The sequence below is a fragment of the Dipodomys spectabilis genome, unplaced genomic scaffold (assembly GCF_019054845.1).
Source record: "Dipodomys spectabilis isolate Male_0828 unplaced genomic scaffold, ASM1905484v1 ptg000108l, whole genome shotgun sequence".
Lineage (NCBI taxonomy): Eukaryota > Metazoa > Chordata > Mammalia > Rodentia > Heteromyidae > Dipodomys > Dipodomys spectabilis.
In genome coordinates, this window is record NW_024870785.1 from 16,002,015 (window position 1) to 16,019,496 (window position 17,482).

Below are 17,482 nucleotides of genomic sequence, written 5' to 3' on the forward strand. Positions count from 1 at the left end.
TATGCTTCCTGGCTGTGTAAGATGTGAGCTGCTGGGCAGACAAAGCATTCAAGACTAAAATTTTAGAGTCAAAAGAAGGAGACTGGCATTGTGCCAGACTAGTTTGTTTGCAAAAGATTTAACTCTCACAGTACCACCTTGAGACTGCATTTGTTATGTCCACTGCTGTGAGGAAACAATCTAAAGCTCACAGAAAAAGCCTGTCCAAAGTCCCCACAGGGAGATAAAGGAGTTGCTCTTAGAACCTGCTGAGTTCTCCCCTCTCTCCTGGACATTGTGAGATCCAGGGACAGAAGCCAATGGTGGGACCTGCTGGAAAGAGTTTATATTCTAGCAGAAGAAGGAAATGTTTAGTAGTAGTAGTAGTAGATAGGACAACATAAATGCAGGGAATGTGACATGCAGTGATAGAGGAGCTACTTTTATGCAGCTAAAAGAGACAGAGGTCTCTGAGAAGGTGATAATTAAACCAAGAAGAGATTGACAAAAGAGACCCAGACATCAAAGGTCTACCTAAGAGTTATGTGAGCAGGAGGACAGATGCCAGGACACAGAAGGGTACCAACAGACAAGGTCAGAGATGGGAAGATGGTGCCTGCCTACTTGAGCCCCTTTCTCCAAGGGCCTGTCAAGGTTTCTCAACAGGTGCCTCAACAGTGTTTTCTTTTTACAGTGCTGGAGATTTTTTTTAATGCAGTGCATGCTGGGTAAGCACTACACAAATGAGCTAGCCCTCTAAACCCAGCATCTTTGTCTTTGAACAGGTGCAATGGGGGAGGTGGCAGCAGAAAAAACACTGCCCACTTGACACAGACCAGTCTACCTATAAAGGAAGAGTTGGTCACAGAACACTCTCTACCTTTTACCACCTTGAAAGGTTTCAGTTCCTTGTCTATTTCAAATGACAATCAGACATCTTCTCCCCCAGGACTTGGAGTCAATGTGTTGAAGCTGCAGCATCAGAGAAAAATAAGCTACCTCTAAGTAACTCAGAAGCAAGGTGGGAAGGCAAAGAAAAATCCCACTGTGACGTCAGCCATATTTCTTCCACCCGGCAAGTTTCATTTTGTTTAATTTAACAATAAACTCATTATATTAACTGAATTCAATAGAAACAGCAGGGGGATTCCTCCTAATTTAATCTTGGGCTTTGAAGAGTCTTGCTCAGTGTTAAAACAATGCCATACAGAGATGAAAGAGCTTGTGAACATATTGAATAAATACTACTGAGTTTCTGAATGTAGCCTCCCCATAAATTACAAGGCAAGGAGCCCATTTCTTACTTTATTCAAAGTATACCAGTTAGAGAGAGCTAATCTCAGCCAGATAATATTGTTGCTTTAACACTCTGAAAAGTGAACCCCTCATCCTAAAGTTTTGATCTTCAATTAGAGGAAGAGTTATTTATTGGATGCCCTCAGCCAGAAAAGACAAATAACCTGAACTTTCAGATGTCATGTAAGTCCTCTGGAAATACAACAGATATAATGGAACAATAATCTATCAATTGTAGCATTCTTCATGATGTATCATATAAAATATACCTTTCCTACTCCAAAAGAAAAATAAAGGTTATATTTCTGCTTAAGCAGGAGAAGCAGAGGGAGGGGGGGAGGGTACACTGCTGATCCAGTGATCTGAAACCCAAGGATTCTGAATTCATGCACACACAATGACTAGAGACCACATAATGCTTTTTCTCCCCAGCTGGAATGAAGATTAACCAACTCATTAATTAGGATCCCGTTGATACCAGTAGAGGTGTGTGTGGGGGGGGGGGGGGGGGAGGGGTGTGCGCACGTGCGCGCGTGTGCAGGGCCCCACTGGAGGATTCCAACTGAGAGATGCAAACTTTTGAAATTCAAAGGCAAACTACATTTATCTTTGGCATCTTTGAGATGCTTCTTGTGGTCCTAGTGACCCAATGTCCATGTGAGGCTTCTGAACATTTATTTAAACAAGCAAGTTTGAAAGTTTATTTCATGTCCTTTCAACTACAGAATACAGAGCCAGACATGGGGGATAAGTAAAAGAGCAGAGCCTGCTTTCTGAGAGGAAAATATCTTTATGACACATTGCTTTTAGAAGAAGGAAAGAATGACTAAAATTAGAGAAAAGGACAGCTGATGCTTCAGCTCCCCTCCACTGTGGCTCGGGCTAAGGAGCTTGTGCACTTCTCTTGATGGGAAGGACATAAGATGGGGTGAACAGGCAGGAAAAGGCATCAGCTCTGCCAGTGCTGCTGGTTTTCTTTCTCCCTGTCTGTCTTAAAAAAATCTTTCTGCCTGGTCAAAATTTTTTAAAAAATCCTAATTCTAGCTAGTCAGGAGGTTAAGATCTGAGGGATCAAGGTTCAATGCCATCTAGGACAGACAAATCTGAGACTTTTTTTTCCAATTAACCACCTAAAACAGAAGTGGCTCTGTGGCTCAAGTGGTAACCACCTAAAACAGAAGTGGCTCTGTGGCTCAAGTGGTAAAGTGTCAACTGTGAGAAAGTTAAGTGCAATCACAAGATTGTGCTGACTCAGAAAATGAATAAAAAGGAATTTGAGGAGGAAGACAAACAGTGGGGAGTTCCTGCCATTCATGCTCATCCCACAGGAAGGTAACTCAGATGGTATTTCTACTTTTGCAAAGTGAGAAAATCCTTACTTTATCAATTTGCAAAGAAGATTGTCTAGATTTCAGATATTTTCTTCTAATCACTTAAAATCCTTCTATTATTTAAATTATCAGAGTACACATCTCATAGCACATAATGCTTTACTAGAGGCAGAGAGAAAGGAGGATAAAAGGGAAGGAGGGAGTAAAGGAGAGAAGAAAGGATGAGGAAGGAGAAAAGGAGAGAGAAAAACAATGTAAAAAAGGTAGAATATTAAAAATACAGAAAGAAACATATCTTATTATAAGATTAAAATGGAGTCTTCTCTTTCAAATGTAAAAATAAGCCTGTGACCATTTATATACGTATGACCATAAGTATGTCTGTAATGTCCAGAGTGCCAATGCACTCAGGGTAGAAAGAGGCTAAGGACTGACCGGCCCAGGTCTACCAGAGCTAAGAGGCATACCTATCAAAGCACCAGCAGCCAGATTCAAAGAGAAAGAATCCACAGAGACCTGGGAGGCACTTGGAAACCTTGCCTCCCCTGTCAGTTATTGATTAAAGCTTTTCTGCATACATACTTGCTCCAGCAAAGATAAACTTTAATTTTATGCCTTCTAAGAAAGAGAGATGGATGTAGATATGGGAATGGAGTAAATAACACTAAGCAACATAAGAACAAACACCTGCATACATTCTTACTCACTGTTAGATTGTTTTTTAATCTAAACAAATAAAAAGGAAGATAAAATCTCAGTCCTAATCAAAGAAATGCAAACTAGAGGTGTAATCTATAAATGCATTGCACTCTAAAAAACTTATTGAATTAGCAAAGATGAAAAGGCAAGTTAATACCAATATGGTGAAGACTTACGCATACAGGCACTCTCATGTCTATTCAGAGTTGGAATATAAATAGGTAGAGACTTTCCAGAGCTATAAGAGGCAACATATTGTGAATGCCTTCAATGTGTAGATCTAAATACAGCAACTCTACTTTTAGCAATTTATTGTATCAGCCACATGCAGGAGAATATTCATTACAGCATTGATTACAATCACAAATTGTTGCAAACAATCAGAATGACCAGTAAATAATAGGACAATTGGGTAAGTTGATTGTGTTGGGTTCCTACAAAGGAATATGATTAAAAGCTATGCATATGGAAGAATGATGGAAGAGGTAACATTCACAAAAATGTACTGTACTCATAACCTGACTCAGGGAATTATAACCTCTTTGTACAACTACTTAATAAAAATTTTGTAAAGTCATGCTTACACCAGCGCATAATGACTGAAATGGGGTACATGTTTTAGGTATATTACTTATCAAAAACTAAAATCTAAGATACATTTGTATCTATCCATCTATCCATCCATCCTCCCATCCATCCTCCCATCCATCCATCTACCTACCTACTCATCCATAAAACCGTCCATCTATCCATCTGTCATCCAACTACCCATTGATAACAATATTCTTTTTTCTAAGGATATTCTTTTTCTTTACATAAGCAAGGTAATGAGTACATTTCTTACCAAGCATTGTTGCCTCCTCCTTTATTGATAACAATATTCTAAATATTTAGCTAAGTGTGTTTATTTTATCTAAAAAGCCCTGGAAAGAATACATCATTAACATGGCCTTTTTACAGGTAAAGAAACTAGAAATCAGGGAAACAATCATTGAAACCCAGGTACAGGTTGGTCCAAACCATACAAATTTCCTCTCTGTAGTAAGTATGAATTTACGTGAATTTATGTAGATCTATCTACATATGCCCTTCGAGGTGACCTAATACATTCACAGTCCCTTGGTGGTTAGCTTTACAAATGCTTTTGCTTATTGCTTTACACGTTCTGTGTCTTCTTTCATGGTTTTCACAATAACCATGCATTTATTTTGTAGCTAAGAAAAAAATGCAACTAGCTTTTTTTGATATATAGTTCTATGATTGTCTTCTAACTCCGCGGCATTTAGAGAATGTCAAAAATATAGAAAAATGAGCTAATGGGCATTGCCTCTTGGATGAACTGTACATCTAGGCATACTTACTTGTTCTTCATGTACCTTAGGAAAGGTCACCTGATAACACAGCCATATGACCAAGCATAGACACCATATTGACACTATGAAATTTCAATGTATGTGATTTTCCCTTCTCTTGCCAACCTTCTGGAACACTCCAGTTGTCTGAGTGGGATCCTCAAGCTTCTGCTTGTTAACAACTGGCCATTTCTCCTATTCCTAGTTATAGATCTCTTTGAATTCCAGTCATGGGATTTGGGAGATTTTTTCTTTCTCTGTTCCAAGCTATCTTCAAAATGGAATATGTGTATCCATGAAATGTCAGCAAAGTCCTTCCTCAAAGTAAAGGAACACAGGCAGTTCTAAGGGAATGGATTTCCAGAATCGCTATTTCCTAAATATGAGAACGTGACAATACCTCTGTGGTTAAAGAGTTTTTGTAACTGCAATTCTTTTTGTAACTGCCCTTCTCCTTTGAGGCAGAAAGATACAACTCTTATCTGTGATGACTCCTAGGATCTAAGAACTGCTGGAGTGCTTTCAACAAGGGCCATTGTAACAAATAGGCCAAAGATAAGTTCCAACCCCTTGCCCAACAAATTATATTGAACAATGTCTACCTCCTTAATTTTTAAAAAGAATACAAACTCTCCTAGATACATTTTAATCAAATTCTGGGTTAAAATACAAATTTATCAATGATACAGTTATCCCTAGGATATATATTTCACTAGAAACTTTGTTCATTGACAAAAAATGGAATCAGACTTTTTCTGACATGAAATAAATTTGACTTCGCTGGCTGATTAAATAATGAAGACAATTAGGGCATATTTTCTATGCCCTAAATGAGCTAAATCTGCAGATCCAAAGTTTTGATGAGTAAGTATTTAAAGAATGTTATCATAATTACATAAAGATATTGTCTGGAAAGGAAAAGTATACTGATTACCATTAGTTCTAGATTTAACCTGGATCTACTTAGTGTTGGTAATCTGACCCAATGCCAGTGCAATGTCTTTGGACTTTCAAAAGTTTAAGCTAAATAAACCTCATTTCTTTATGAAGTTCACTTGTTTCAGATTATTTTGTTATAACAACAAAAGCTGACTAATACAAAGCCACACTTCTGGGCATAGTCCTATTCTTCAACAACTACCTTTGGCTGGGTGCAAACAATAATGCCAAGATGCAAGATGCCTCTATCTTGACTTATCCTTAAAACTCATCAGGAAAGAAAAATTGGCAAATTGATGTTTATTCACATGTATAAACAAGAATTATCATTGAACCTTAAGTTCAATTAACTGTCTTACTCCAGCCAATAACAATAATGAGAAATGAAAAGGTTTTGGCATCACAAATCTTGAATTACAATCCAGAGTGACAAGATCATTTAGCACTTGCTACAAGTGACTTTTTTAACTATGAATGTCACAGCTTTCTCCTGAGATAACACATTGTTAGTCCTGACAATATTAACCTGGACAACTGACACTTAAAAAGAATCCTCACTCATTTAATTTGCTAATTAATGTTTATAGCTTTGGACATGCGCTTCAACATTATGAATCTAAGTGTTTTTCTGTTGGCAATAAAGACCAACACAGGATATGGTAACTGTGTAGATCTGGCTCCAGCTTGGGAAGAAAAATAATTGGGTCTTAAAATTTTCTGAACATGAAAATGAAAAACATAACTAATAAACTGTTATGTCGTCTTTTAGTCTTTGCCCCCAACTGTACGGCTTCATTCTTAACATATGTTTAACAGCTACTTTTTATTAAACTCATATTTAGAAAGAGAGGAACAAGCTTGTCACATATGTTTTAGGTTATATACTAACTGTTCCCTGTCAGATGGTAAGTTAAAAAAAAAAGACACTATAAGATAAGAATTAAACTTAAATCTAGTTTATGAAAATCCCTAGCTTTGGCTGTGGGGCTAGTAATCCTACTCAGAAGGCTAAGGTCTGAGGATCAAAGCTCAAAGGCAATCCAAGCAGAGAAATCCATGAGACTCTTATTTCCAGTTAGCCAGGAAAAAGCCAGAAGCTGAGTTGTAACTCAAGTAGTAGAACACCAATCATGAATTAAAAATAACATGAAGAGCCGAGCGCTGGTGGCTCAGGCCTGTAATCCTAGCTACTCAGGAGGCTGAGATATGAGGATCATGGTTCAAAGCCAGCCCGGGCAGGAGAGACTGTGAGACTCCTATCTCCAATAAACCACCAGAAAACCGGAAGTGGCGCTGTAGCTCAAGGGGTAAAGCGCTCACTTGGAGCTGCAGAGCTGAGGGACAGCGCCCAGGCCCAGAGTTCAAGCCCCACGACCGACCCAAAAAAAAAAAAAAAGAGTGTGAGTCCCTGAGTGTGTGTGAGGGAGGGAAATAGGAGAGAGAAGTGGGGGAGGGGAGAGAGGCAGACAGAAGTAGACAGAAGTAGAGAGAGGGAGACAAAGAGAGACAGAGACAGATAATCTTTGGCTTTTAAAAGGGCGGGGGGGGGGGGGGAATTCTATTTGAGAACACTTAGGATACTTTTCCATTTTACAAGGTGCACTGGCACCTGATTTGAATGTCATCCTAGAGATTGCTCATAAAACTTCAAGCACAGAGTGTACCTGAAGTACTTAAATTATCCCTTTAACTATCCAGCTCTAAGAGTTTGGGAAATAGTAACTTGGTGGCATTAGTTATTGCACAAGGGTGTTTGTCATATAACACAGGGGAGAACAAGAAGGTCCCATGACTTCAGAGCCTGAAGATGGGAACTGAAGATAAGAGCATGAACGTAAATTTGCACAAGGGTCTACCTTTCTTTTTGTGCTTACTTCCCTGATCCTGGTTCCTTGATGCTGCTCTGTGATTATGCTAAGATACTTAAATCCATGCACATTTATTCCTAATTCACCTATATGATTTCACTGAAATCCTTTGTAAAATTTACTGATTGATCCTACACGTACAAAAGGATCTGAAAGTCAAGTGAGAAGTGTCATAGAGGCAAAGGTAAGGACTTGAGCCCAGATTGTGTGACTTCAAATCTTGTCTTCCTTAATTCTTCATGCCATCACACATACTTGTGCCTCCTTTTCCTTCTTTCCTATCTCTTTTGTATCTCTTCCCTGCCTTTCATCACCTCTGTCTTTAACATTCTCTTCCTCTATAATTACCCATTATCTCATTGCTCAGTCTGTTCCTCTTCTATTCTACAGGCATCAAATTTCCAGTTCTAAAAGATGGATGGATACTGAGGAATTCTAGTACTAATAGTAACTTTAAAATGGCAACGTTAGGACTGATCAAACTGCACAAGTTTTACCTGTGTTGTTGGTTTTTAAAGGCATAAATCTTATCTGTCCTAGTAGGTGTTTAAACTAGTGGCATGAGACAAATCCAAACCCTAAACAGGAAAGGGAAGTGGTATTTTCTTTTGTTTTCTCAAGGGAGACATTGGGATCATACCATTACTGAAAAAATGTCTTTGTAAAACGCTTTCCTATATTAAAGAGAATAAAATGTCATTAAAAAACTATTAGCTATTTGAAACATTCATAGAGCAGACTGAATGACTCTAGCCATTGCTGGGTACCTAGCATTTACTAGGGTCACTTGAGCTATTCTTATTTATGAGAGTTTTACCCTGAGCGGACTAGGCTTCTTCAAACTTGCTACAAGTACCCACTTCAGGGCACTCCATAGAGCCTTGTCAAGAGCAATGCACTTCCTTCCACATCCCTCTCTTGTTTACCAAAGCTTCCCTTAATTTATATCTCTGTCAAGAAACAAAGATCTGGTAAGTGACCTGCTACAGCCCATGGCCCGGTGTTATGGTTTTGATACAGTTTTCTTTTTTTAAAAGGCTGATATACTGAAAGCTTGGTCCTCAGCTGGTGGATCCAACCATTGAGAGATGATAGGAGCATGAGGGGCTCTGGCCTAATAAATGGATTAATCTACTGGTAGAAACTAGAAGGGGAAGTATAATTGGAGGAAGCTAGTCTCTGGAGGTGTGCCTTTGAGGGGTATACTTGTTCCAGCCCCTTCTTTCCCTCTCTGTTTCCTGGATACCATGAAGTGAGCATCTTTGGTCTACCACACAATTCACTATGATGCAATATTTCCATCATATGCCCAGAAAAACTGGAGTATGCTGTCATGCACTAAACCTGAAATCTTTGAACTTGGATTAATCTTTCTTCTTATAAGTTGCTTTTCCCAGGCATTCTCTCACAGTAATGAAAAACTGACATAACACACACAGAGGCACAGGTCAATTCAAACTCCTAGTGACCCAGTGCCCCACCCCCAGCCCACTTCCCCAGAGTCAACCAGGAAGGGAGCAAGTCTCTACAAGATCCTAGAATGCTCAATTCTGATACCCTACCTCCACCATTCTTATTGTGATCTTTTGTGTCTCAATATCCCTACCTCACAAAAATTCAATGTATTAGCACTTAGCTGGCAAACTGGAGGACTAAATGAATTAATCCAAGTCCTTAGAACGTACACTAGAAGACAGGATTAGGAATGCAGTGAATTTATCTGTGACACTAGTGATTTCTCCATTTGTTCCTAGAGGGCACCCAAATTCTACAAAGATCTTTACTGACAATCTTTCTTACTACCCACATCCCCCCCACCCTGCAAATTCTCTAACCACTAACTTGTTCTTCCTGTTGATTGCTTCTTAATCTTTGCTACTGAAAAATCAGTTTCAACGAGGTAAGTGAGCAAATGAATTTGTAAACGTGTATTTTCTCTCCTGAGGTTCAAGAATGTCACCATTCAATGAAACTGACATGTCTCAGAAAGATTCCTTTTAAGAATGAAAATTTCAGGCTAGCTGAGAAATGTTTGGTTTGCTGGTTTGTTTTTTAATAAGGCTGGGGATGGAACCAAGAACCTCAGACATCAGACCTGGAATTTTTTTTTTTAAAGATTACTCCTTTTTTAAGTGCCTTGAAACACTTTGCATTACACCAGGTTGCTATCTTACTTCTTGATTCATAGGCCCTGAATTTAGTTTCAATCACAGGCTGGTTATGTCTTTCTGGGAACATATACTCAGTGAAGTGTCATCTACTTGCTCAATTGCTCTGAACACATTACTCAATTTTCCTTTAATTTCCCCATCTGTGTCACAGAAACAATAGGTGGTGGAACAGTCATCCCTGTGAAAATAAATGCAAATATGTACATGGATTTTGGTGGATGAAACAGACGTAACATATATTTTCATTCATATTGCATTATCCCTAATAGTATGCATTCACATTTGGCTTGTGTGCGAAATCTGGCTTGATAATTCTTTTAATAAAATCATGCTTACTGGCTGGGAAGGTGGCTCAGTGGTAGAGTGCTTGCCTTGCACCCAAGAGGACTTGGGTTCGATTCCTCACCACCACATAAGTAGAATAAGCCGGAAGTGGCACTGTGGCTCAAATAGTAAAATGCTAACCTTGAGCTGAAGATCTGAGGGACAGTGCCCAGGCCCAAAGTTCAAGCCCCACGACTGACCAAAAAAAAAAAGAAAGAAAGATTTACTGGACCATAGCTATGTCCATTTACGAACTGTCTGATGCTTTGGGACATTGGAATAGCAGAGCTAAATGACAGACAGCTTGCTGGCTCACTAAGCCAAACATATTTAACACTTCGGCTCTTTGGAGAAAAAAAGTTTGCTGACTCCTGCCCCAGAAGACTTGTGAGAAACCAATAAGATGGTTGACCTGAAAACTGCAAATATTTATGCAAAATGTAAATCTTTATTATTGCCTGTGAGATGTTTATAGGCCATTAGTGTGTCCCTCACCCCATAATTTCACTCCTCCTAGCTAAGCACTCCCAAACACCTTGAGCCATTTATGATTAGGCCAATTTTAAATTTCCCTAACTGCCTTTGTTGCTAGATGGGTATTTTTGGATTTGCTCCAGTTTCTTCTATTCATTTTTCTTTCAAATTTTAATGAATATATAGTATGCAAGAAAGGTTATTATCTTGCTTCTCAAGTGAAATCTAAGTTAATGGAGCCAAGAACTGGGTTGGCTTTTTAAATCATGGCTCTAAAATAAAGTGTTCCGCTGGTCCTCCAGCGGGAAGCACACAGTACAAACTAGTTAAAATCACTGACTAACTGAACACACGAAAGATTTAACCTCTCTCCACTTCAGCTTCCTGACATTTAAAGTGAGAGAAAAAAAATGCAGACAGCTTAGAGAAGTGACTGAGATTATGACACAGAGTGAGTAAGCTGACTGGTTAGTGCAAGGTGTCAGGCACTTAGTAGGTGCTTCGAAAGGCCTACTGATCTAGCTTCTCCATGTCACTGTCCAGGATTTTTTCCTACCATCCTAGGGTCTATACAAGTTTAAATTTGTGAGTCTACTAACTGGACATAAGTATTCTACCTTACATTTGTCCCTATTGAACTTCAGCTTCCCTTTGATTTATTGAGGTCACTTTGACTTCTATTCCTGTCTTCAGAGGAGTTTAGAATTTATGCTTTTCTGAATTTGTATTCTGTGAACCTCATTTCCAAAGGATGAAAGAAGAAGAGAAAATACAGGTTAACTAGGGTCAGAAGGCCAGCTGTCTAAAGCAAAATTAAGTGTAGATTTGGCATGCGTACTCAAAATTCAAATACGACAAGATGTTTTGGCCTAACTAAGAATTAAAGAGCAAAATACATTTTCCTATGAATTTTTTTTAAAAAAACTTCATACAGCTAGCAGAGACCAGGGCAAGGGCAGGGGAGCAGGAGTAAAAAGACAACTGGGTAGTCAAAATTAACAGCATAGTTAAGGAAAGAAAAAACAGGAAACATGTTTTTCTTCCCAGAAAGCTCTCATTGATTTTTAAAAACATCTGCCTTATCATGGTTTATTTGGAGATTGTTTTTAATTAGAGACATTTTATTGGTTAAAAACATTAATTTTTTTTCCTGCTCTTTTTTTGCATTTTCCTCCAGCATCTTTGCCTCTCAACATTTACACAAAGTACTGGAGCTCCCTGTCCGGCCTAAAGCTGGTTGAACTACTGCACAATAAGCTGTAAGCACCTCATTAATTACCATCATCAAGAGAATTAGTGTGTCTATCAATAAATATTAAAGTTGCAAATTCTATCTCTAAAGGACAAGGACCTGCACGCCCAAGTAGGGGATGTCTTTCTGCCTGAGACAGATCTCAATCACAGAAGATGAGGAAAGCCCTGGCGGCAGATGCTATTTTAATCCAAGGATTTGAGGGAGGGACTTTCCTGCCAAGTAAGGATTAGCTTTCTTCCTTCAGAGTCTTGCAACTTTGAAAACCAGCTTTAAAAAAAATGCTTATCAAAATGTTAAAAAAAAAAAAGCTTAAACCAGCATTGTGAGAATCATTTAAAATATACTGACAAAGCTGCTCTTATAAGTTGAGGTGTTAATTTTAAATATTTCAAGAAAAAAACACAAAATTTGTTACATTAAAAGGCACAGAAAAATATTTGGAAGAAAGACTTTTTGCTCAGGTGGGATTTATAATTTTCTAATAACAGAAACGAAAGAGCATTTATATTTCTTGAGGTTGATAGAAGACACTGGACTAGCAGGGCCTGGTAGCTCAAGGCTGTAATCCTACTACTCAGGAGATTGAGATCTGAGGATCATGGTTCAGAGCCAGTCAGGGCAGTAAAGTCTTATCTCCAATTCCCCAGAAGACCAGAAGTGGCACTGTGGCTCAAAGTGATAGAGCATTAGCCTTGAGCAAAGGAGTTCAATGACAACGCTCAGGCCCTGAGTTCAAGCCCCACAACAGGTAAATGACAACTATAGCCATTCATCTGTTAAGTACCACACTCTGTGACTTCTTTCATAATTCCCATTTTACTTACTAGAAAATAAGTAATCTGCTTTAGATGGCAAAAGTCAGTATTTTCAAAAATCAGCTGTGTTCACCAGAAAAGAAGACCTAACAATTAGAAGCATATATTCTGAATGGTATGAGGTATACACATGCTTCTCAACAAGTCACTGTAGTTTTTAGCTGCATTAATTGAGCCACAGAATATAAGACAAAGGAGGTGATGACCTGGCTGGACTCCTTGGTGCTCAGATCCTTTCTCTCAGAGTCGTTTTTCAGAATAATGAATGCAGTTTATAGACTTTGGAAAACCCAGGGAGAAAATAGCCAAGATGGTGAGAGACAAGTTCTGCCAACTGAGAAATGACAATGGGAACTCTCAGGGGTAGCCTAGAAATAAAAACCTCAGACTTTCACAGACCATAAGTAGGACAAAACACAAGAAAATGGGTCTGAGTTCTCTTAGCAGTACAGTGTGTACTTAATTATTTCATCTCTGCAAATCTCAGTCTTCTCATCTTTAACAAAGCAACATCAGACAATCCCACAGGGAATTCGCTGTGGCAATGACCACTGTACTTGGCATTTAAATGCTAGCTAAGAGTATCTTTGCTCATTACCATTGTCTTTCTTTAGCTCCTAAAATAGAATAGCCATCTCCAAAATCACTGCAGAAAACTGGCTCACAAGGGTGCCCAGGTGCATGTCTGCAAAAGTTGCCATGGTCTTAACCTTATTGGGAAATGCCAACTCAGGAAAAATTAAGCAAGATTTTGATTCTTTTCATTGTTACCCACTTAAGAAGAAGTAAAGATTTCAGAAGAAGAAAATGTAACAATTCCCAGATGTGTTTGGTTAGGACCATTGTAAAGAACATTCCTGAGAAGGAATCTGTCCTGCAAAACAAGCCATGGGTCCCAAGGCCACAAAAGAACCGACATTTTTTAAGTTATAACTATCTTCATCTGATGTTGATAAGGGATACCTAGGAAGTCTGTCCAGGGGTTTGAGGACTCATAAGAGGTGCAGAATAGTATAGTGTGCAAACTGACGAGGTAACAACCCAGAAGCATGCCTGGTGGATACAGAAAACAAGGATAGAAGCAGTTTTATCTGAGGAATGTGGTAGAATAATCTTTAGGTTGAAGCTAAAGTAAAATGGCCCAGATAAACCAGAGATTCATTAAATGAGTCTTAGAAATCAGGTTGCCCCATATCGACAAATACATATGAATGAAGAAAGAAATGAATGAACACATTTATTTAAAGGTTGTCTATTTATTCTCAGATAAAACATATCATAAAAGTGCACTGTTCTTACCAGAAAATTATCATTATTGTAAAATTAGAATCATCATCAATAAGAGTATCACTTAAGTCATTTTTTCCTGGTTGAGTAGATCACATAAATCTGAACTTTTGGATACCTTACAAGCCATATTTGCTAGTTTAACCTTAAAAGCTCCATTGGAATGAGTGTATTATATACACAGCCAATTTTTGAATGTAAAAGATACAATGGAATCTAGGGCAGAATTTGTGCAGACATGGATTTTCACATGCTTATTCGAAAATATTTGCTGTCAAAGGTACTTGGCTAAAGTGACTGCTCCATACAGCATGGCTAACTTTTTTATGTAAATGAAATGCAAATATATGCAATGTTATCTTTAATGCAGATGTAGCAGAAAGTATTAAGATATGCTGAGAGTCTAATTAGGTCCTACATCAAAAACTATATATAAAATTGACTTCAATGTCTCAAGAACACAAATTGAGTCTAGAAATCCCAGTTTGCAAGTATAAAAAAAACACACACACACACCAAAACGGATGTACATATATATTTTAAATCCTAGTTCCTTTCTTCTCCCTTCTTGATGACTGGGAACATAAAAGGATGATCTTGAGCAGATATATCAGCTTTGGGGAGGGGTATGGAGTGGGTGGGAAATGAACAAGTTTCTTTCTAGCAAAAAAAAAAATAAAAAATACGGAAGCAAGAAATGAAAAAATCATCCACAATCTCCTAAAAAAGGCAAAAACAAAACTGTCTGTGCTTTCTGTCTTCGTATTTAAAAAATGATGACTTGCCAAAAAGCATATTTTTGCATTTATTTCCATTTCTAACTCTCCTGGAAACAAACACATGTGCATTCCTTTCAAATTGGTGTTACAGTTGAAAAAAAAACAAAACCTTATGAATCCCAGTTCTGCTAATTCTCTGTGGTGATCATTCTGATTGGGGGAGGATCCTAACTTTACTTTCCTCTAAAAGGCTAGTGGTTTTCAAAACAAATAAATATTATTTAAAAATAACAATAATTCTGCACTGCACATGCTCACTACCCTACACAATAGAATAGGTCCTTTTTACTCACTTAGAAATTTAGTACAATAGACACCCCCACCACACACACAAGGAACTCTTCCATGCAAAGATTTGTTAGGCTGTTAAAGTTTAATATGTACAGGAGAAAATGGACACACTTGAATGTCTTCCTAATTGTTCAACACTGAATCCTCACTAACTCAAAGGATGCCTGCCTTCTGACTCATCAGCAAAAAGAACGGTGGACTTAAAGTTATGAGAGCCAGAGCCCTCTGTCTGGCTCCAGCTGTGCGTTTGAGCAGCCTGAGGCCAACAGCTGCCAGGAGGAAGCCGGTTTCCAACTTCACTGATGGAACTTTTCTTTCTCTGTTAATACTCAAGGTTGTTTTGAGAATCAAAGAGGGAACAAAGTATACATAAACAATTTGAAAAGTATAGAACGTGTTTCATAAATGTGACTAGAGTTACCAGTCTCTAAATTGTAAGGATATATATGTATCTGCATGTACACTGTAGTAAGACTATGTAACATGTATGCACACAGATAAATGTGCATGTGGCAGATGTGTATTTATTTATACTACACATGCATTTGTACACATAGAACCTCCCAGGGAGAAGTATGAATGGATGAATAAAAACAGAATAACCACACATTTATAACATGTCTGAACATACATGTGTACCATTGTAGGCTCATGTATAGCAAACATTTACATGCACAGAAATACTTATGTATACATATAGGTTTATGCACAGGTTTCAATGTTCATGTATCTGAAACAATTAGTCCGTGATATGTACAATATGATAGTCAGACACACATGTATACATATGTTCACATACATGTGCATATGTGTGTTTATATGTGTGGAGATATATGTCTATACACATAAGCTTATGCACAGACTTCAGTGTCTATACATATAAGCTCATGCACAGACTTCAGTCTTCATTTATCTGAACCCATTAGCTGGTGCTCTTTGTAAGGCTGACTAACAGACATGGCCCAAGACAAAATACAGATCTGTGTGTCCAGGCAAAAAGAACTTACAAACATAGTCCTGCTCCTCCCTCCCGACTCTTTTCTTCCATCTTAGCTGATATAACCTCTGAAAGGAAAGATCTTTTTTTAGTTCTGCTAAGATCTCCCAATACCCTTAACATCTCCAAAGCTCTCTAATACAAAAAGGATCCAGTTGCTGCAAGGCACACGAATTGCACTGGCTTCACAGCTCTGCAGAACATGCCCAGTGGAATACATTACACAGTGCTCCAGCGCAGGGCCCCAGAAATTGGTATTTCCAACCTCACTTGCCCAAAATTTCTAACATTGTCATCATAACCCAATTTGTTCCCAGCCTCTCCTCCACAATTATAAAGTGACAGCATTTTCCCCATGTCTGTCCTTCATCATGTCCTTCCTTTAAAGAAGGAACAACTGTCTTCCCTTGAGTTCTTCCACTCTGTGCTGTCCTGTTGGTGATATCTGTCCATCAATTATCAAAGCTGCCATAAATTCTACTGTCTAACAGACTTGGAATTTTAGTAGAATTTTAGACATATTCCAACAGGGATAATGGGAGATTTTTGCCTTAGTGCTCAATACTTAGGTTCAGATGACAATGGATATGGATGAGAGGTTGTTCTGGGTAGGGATGGTCAGGGAAAAAGTGTGAACTGAGTAATGCTCCTAGCCCAAGTATTCCCAACACCCCAGCTCAGCGGCTCACACCCGTAAGCTACACATGAGGTAAAAGGATCTTGGTTTGATATAGTTTGAGCAAACAGAGGGACTCCATCTCAAAGTTAGAAGATCACAGTCCATTCTAGCCTGGACATAAACAGTAACTCTATTCCAAAATAATTAAAGCAAAAAGGATTTTTGAGGCACGGTCAGAATGGTAGAATACATGCTTATCAAGCATGAGGTTATGAGTTCATGCTCTAGTTTCTCTCTCTCTCTCTGTCTATCTGCTATCTGTCTCTCTCTCTAACACACACACACACACACACACACACACACACACACACACACACACACACACAAAACCATCAGACACTTGTAGTCCCTCACAATCTCCTGTGGAACACAGGCACCTTGCTTCTATTTTTCACTATCCTACTGGCAAGATTCCCCAGTTACCTGAGCAATTACACTCTTTCCCCTCTCTTCCTTTGCTTCTCAAAAGACCCCTTCTGAATCTGACTCTGGTATCAAGGATGATCTACATTCAATTTCTTGTCCTCTGACCCCTCTCCTATCTCCCTCCCATCCTCTCTCCCCTCCCCCCCTCCCCCTGGTCTCTCCATGTCCTTCCCTATCACTTAATGGACAGAAACCATTAAATGAATGACCAAAACCCCTCTAAAGCTCTGGATTCATAGATGAGGTGTCTGCTGTGCTTCGTAACAGTGTCCCACTGCAGAGGATCCAAGAAATCAGCTTTGAGCAGCTTATGTTACTCCAAATCTTAACAGGCCTGACATTGTCAGGGTTCTACAATTTTTATATGGCTTAGATAGGGCTTTTTTTGCTTCTCCCTCTTTAAGCAACCCCATATTAAGTAAACTGCCAAATATCATTCCCCATAGATTCTCACAGCTGTCCCATACATCCCATGCTCTCTCCACTGGAAACCCAGGATGAAAGTGACTGCCTTATCTCA